This window comes from Peromyscus eremicus, chromosome 20 (assembly GCF_949786415.1).
Source record: "Peromyscus eremicus chromosome 20, PerEre_H2_v1, whole genome shotgun sequence".
Taxonomy (NCBI): Eukaryota; Metazoa; Chordata; class Mammalia; order Rodentia; family Cricetidae; genus Peromyscus; species Peromyscus eremicus.
The window spans coordinates 6,540,162-6,545,159 of record NC_081436.1 but is presented as its reverse complement, the minus strand read 5'-3'; the positions used below and the strand labels follow the sequence as shown (position 1 = coordinate 6,545,159).

Below are 4,998 nucleotides of genomic sequence, written 5' to 3'. Positions count from 1 at the left end.
CAAGATGGCTTCAACCTTGGGAGAGGGTAAGGCAGTCATTGTAAGCCTGCTTAGGGGAATTTCAGCTGTGGTTAAGTGTCCTTTGAAGTGACTGGATATGGACCCTTTCTGATACAGGAATCATTTTATGATTGGCTCAGGACGTCTGGTCAGCAACTGTGGTTGCAATGTCAGGGGTCTGTCTGTCTGCTGTGTCAGGGGTCTGTGTGACTGAAAATAACAAGAACAGTTCCTGCTTGCAGCCAGGCAGGACCCTGATTGGCTACCAGACTGGACGTACTTCCTGAGGGTCTGGTTGAAGCCAGACATGAGTCAACATAGGATAGTGAGGTTATATGGGGCAGAGGTCTTAGCAAACTGGCCCCTGGTCCCTTCACATTTCAGGTATAATTTCCATGCCATGTAAGTAGTTGTTTTAGTTAGGGCATCTATTGCTGTGAACAGATACCATGACCATGGCAACACTTATAAAGGAAACATTTAATTGGGTGGCTTACAGTTTCAGAGGTTTAGATCATTATCATCAGGGTATGACATGGTGGCATGCAGGTAGACATGGTGATGGAGAAGGAGCTGAGAGTTCTACATCTTGATCCGCAGGCAATAGGAGACTGTCACACCACGTGTGGCTTGAGCATATAAGAGACCTCAAAGCCCACCTCCTCAGTGACACACTTCCTCCAAGGCCACACCTACTACAACAAGGCCACACCTCCTAATAGTGTCATTCCCTTTCGGGGCCATTTTCTTTTAAACCACCACAGTAGTCAAGAGTAAATCAGCCCTTAAAACATCATGCAGCCTACTGTGGTGTGCAGAGGCAGAGATATGGGTTGGGCAATTAGATGATGCTGTGGAGTTCCATAAAGGGAAAACCTGGTTTTAGAGTCCTGTGTTAGCTAGACATCTGGACAAAATGGAACTGGAATCAAGGGGCTGTAGAGAAACTCTGGGGAGAGTTTTCATGCAGTTGTGATAAGTGAAGATCACCCTAAAAAATCTGTGGACAGCAAAATTTGAGTCTTACCTAATAATTTTTTGTTTTTTTCCTTTTATTGAAAATAGATTTTCTGCTCTTCCTAGATCCACCCCACTTCCCTTCCATCCAGATCTATCCCCTTCTGTCTCTCATTAGAAAATAAGCAGGCTTCTCTGGGATTATAGTATAATCTGTAATATAATATAACATAATATGATAAAACAAAAACCAACACATCAGAATTAGCAAAACAAACAGAAGGAAAAGAGCCCAAGAGAAGGCACAAGAAGCAGAGACCCACTCATTTGTACTTAGGAATCCCATAAAAACACTAAACTGAAAGCCATAATATGCAAACTGGAAGCCGTAATAAGCAAGGAACCTGTAGGGTAAAAAGAGAGAAGAAAAAAATATGTAAATAAAATAAGAGTAAGAATAAAAAATAAAAATGTGTCCTTTTTTTGTTTTTTTAAAAGGGAGCGTCCTGACATGATATTATGAGACATGGAACCTCCAAAGATGCCACTGGGTTCATTTTCTCCTGGCCATCTATTGCTGGGCATGCAACCTACCCTTAAGAGTAGTGTGTTTCCCTAGTAACACTCCCTAGCAGGAAACTAAATTTTCATTTGCAAGTGGTTATCGATTGGAGATAGTTTCTGGGCTAGGGATGAGGAAAATGTGTCCACTCCTTTCAGCTCTAGGACCCCATCTGGTGCAGACCCGTGCAGACCCTGTACATGCTGCTTAGTCTCTGTGAGGTCATTTGTGCGTCGGTCATGTCTATTTAGAGAGCTTTTATTCGGCAGCACATACAGTAAAATTGGAGCATTACAGAGATTAGCGTGGCCTCTATGCAAGGATGGCACACAAATCAGCGAAGCCATACGGTTATTCCACAGAAGAAGAGGCAGAAAGAGTGTCAGAGCCAGAGGGGATGGAGGACACCAAGCAAACACGGTTACTTAAAAATTATTAAGAAAAGAATGAATGTGTGAGAAAAGGGGGCAATGTACTGAATTTCTAAACTGCTTTTTACTTTAGTAAAACCTCATTTTACCTACTAACTATTCTAAGCTGATACTTGACAAATCCACCAAGGAGAGAAAAATAATTAGCTGATTGTCATCCTCAACATAGGAACCTAGAATATGTAGGTAGGGGATAATATATATGTTTTCTAATTGTTCTTTTGGTCTGTGCTACCATTTCCTTTTTCCTCAAAGAGAAAGTTAACTTTAACACCTCCATACAGACCTCCACACTCCATACCCCACACCCTGTGCCAAAAGGCAAGCATGGTGGTTGATGCTTGTGATCCAGGCACTCAGGATCCCTGGGAGGCTGAGGCAAGAGGATCATGAGTTCAAGGCCACATCATGGCACCCTGTATGAAACAATCAAACATAAAAACAAGAATAGAAAAGACTGCCATGGAAATAAACAGAAATCAGAAGAAGTCAACAAAACATACAAATACAGAAGCCGTTGGTGAGGGTATGCTGCGGGCTACGGGGAACTAGAGAATGGAGCTGAGAAAGGGCCGGGGTGGCTTGAAGAAGGTCACTTTCCTGTAGAGAAGCGACAGGGTGGAGGGAAGGAAGATGGCTTCCCATTCCCAGGACAAGAAGATATCAAGGGAGTGGTGTGTGATCCCGCCCAGGGAGTGAGACCAACATGGTAACAGAGAGTAAGAACTGCTGAGGTGAGCAGATTACTAAGATCCAGAACTGGCTGGTAAATGTCTTCTGAAACCTGAAGGAAATGCAAGTTTCACAGACACATGGGATGCATGGTAAAGTCCCGCTGTGCCAGTGAGAAGGCATGGGCACAGCACAGAAAACCTGCAGCCAGAGAGCGCGTGCCTGCTGAGAGGCATTACAGTGTTCCTGTGAAAAGTGTTGTTTTAGGGAGCTGGAAAGATGGCTGTGGTTAAAAGCACCAGCTGCGCTTCCAGAGAACCCAGGTTTGGCTCGTGGAATTCCACAGAAGCAACTGAGTCCACCATGACAGTTAGAGACTTTCAGTGCTCGGCACTACTGTATCTAGGGCGGGGGAGGTGTGGCAGTGGCTGGGAGGGGCAGGTGCCCTGACTCTGTAGTTCAGTCACAAACAATGTGGTGAAGGAGTGGTTTGGTGGTGGGGAGGGTGGGCCACCAGGTGGGGGTGTGTCCGTGGCGGCAAATTCTCAGAAGAGGGCTCATTAACAGTGGTTCTAGTTACAAGGTGCCACCGCAGAGGAACCACACTGTCCGTGGGAAGCAGGACACACCCACCAGCTCTTCCTTTGGGGACAGTGGGTCTGTTAGGTTCCAGGCAGCTTTCTCTGCTGGGCCAACCACCTATGAGGACTACAGAGGTCCCGTAGTAACCAGCCTTCCAGTGTCCAAGGTGGTTCCAGTCCTCTAATAGACATGGATTGTGTCATTTAGTTGTTTTCTCAGGATGTGGTACTTTATTCTTTGCTTTGGCTGTCCTTGTGGGGGGAGGTGGGCACTAGAGAGATCTATCTCATTGACATGACTCCACCAAGACCTCTTCAAAGTCAAGACTAAGAAAATGAACAACTCAATTAAAATGTAGGCAAAGACTTTAACAGTTCATCCGGGAGGATCTTCAGATGGAAAGTAAGCATGTGAACAAACATTTTATGTGATTTGTCCCTAAGGAAATGCAAATCAAATCAGCCATGCAATCCTATCGCACGTCTATTAGAATGGCCAAATACAAAACCCAGTAAATCCTGGCCATAAGAGCAATGGTTTCCATCCATTGTGGGGGGGCTGAAAAATGCTGTGAACTATGGAGACAGTGTGGCAGCTTGCAACAAAACTAAACACACCCCCACTTTACAGCAATCATGCTTCTGTGTTTACTCAAGTGACTTGGAAATGTGTGCCCACCCATGGATGCTGGTGCCAGCTTTCTTCACGATCTGGAACTTGGCAGCAACCGAGGGTCCTTTAGGTAAATGGGCAAGGAGATCATGGCCTGTCCAGACAACAGGATTTTATTCAGCAAGCTGTTCTCTGACCTCCACACGTATTTTCCCTCCACACACAAGTATATAAAACAATGTAATTTTTTTTAAAAAAGTTAAGCTGTCAGGGCTGGAAATATAAATTTCATTTAATAAAATGAGAATTTTCATGTCTAACTCCTAGCGCTTATTTTCTTCAGAAACGCTGTACTAACCAGCTTCGCATGAGACTTCAGTGAAGAAGGAGAATTATCGTAAGTGAACAAGGTTTCCATTTCACATTTCAGCATGTCTAAATGTGGGCAGTTTCTCCAGTCTCCTAATTGCCAAGAGATCCGCTGGATTTTTAAGTTACTTGACTAATTGCCTATAGTCTTTAGAAATAACATTTTAGATACTGTTTGTCCTTAAGCTGCCGCTGGTGAGCAAATAACCTGAGTTCCGCTTGCTCTCATGGACAGAAATGAACAGGGTCAGTGCTGACCCCTACCGTTAGGCAAGGGTATGGGCTGCCACTGGCAATGGCTTTGGAAGGCGCTGGGAGCAGGACAACCAAGTTGCCGGTGGAATCCCGGAAGAGCCTTGCCTGTCCGTCATCCTGAAAAGGGGGATGATATCCTTAAACTTTTGAGATAAAGGTGGAAGGTTCTGGAAATGGATAAATGAATATCAAGAAAGCTGTCCAGTTTTCACTCACGAGCTTTCCTGGGGGCTCTGACGTCTTTAGCAAACCCTAACTTTTTTTTTATCCTGTATTGTTTCTGTCCTGTGACACCTTACAAAACACTGCAAGGCTTCAGAACTGTTTCCGGGGTGGGGGTGGGGCAGGGAGAGGAGTACTTCCCTCACCCTGCTCCTCTTGCCACCACACATTGGTCTAGATTCTAAACTGGCTATCTCTCAGTCATCTTTATTTTTCCTCTCGAGATATTTTCCACCGTAACTTGGTCATAGCTGTTGCATTGTGTCATGCTGCCTATTTTAAAAGCTGTGTATCATGTGAGGTCCCACACTTCAGCTCCTCACAGTTAGGTAGGTG

At 44.8% G+C, this 4,998-nt stretch overlaps 1 non-coding gene across 1 annotated transcript; it reads left to right on the top strand.

Moving 5' to 3' along the window:
• Positions 1–1,771: 1,771 nt before the first annotated feature.
• On the top strand, positions 1,772–1,876 carry LOC131897289 (U6 spliceosomal RNA). Its single transcript, XR_009375641.1, has one exon. It is a non-coding gene; the product is annotated as a U6 spliceosomal RNA (small nuclear RNA).
• Positions 1,877–4,998: the final 3,122 nt, after the last annotated feature.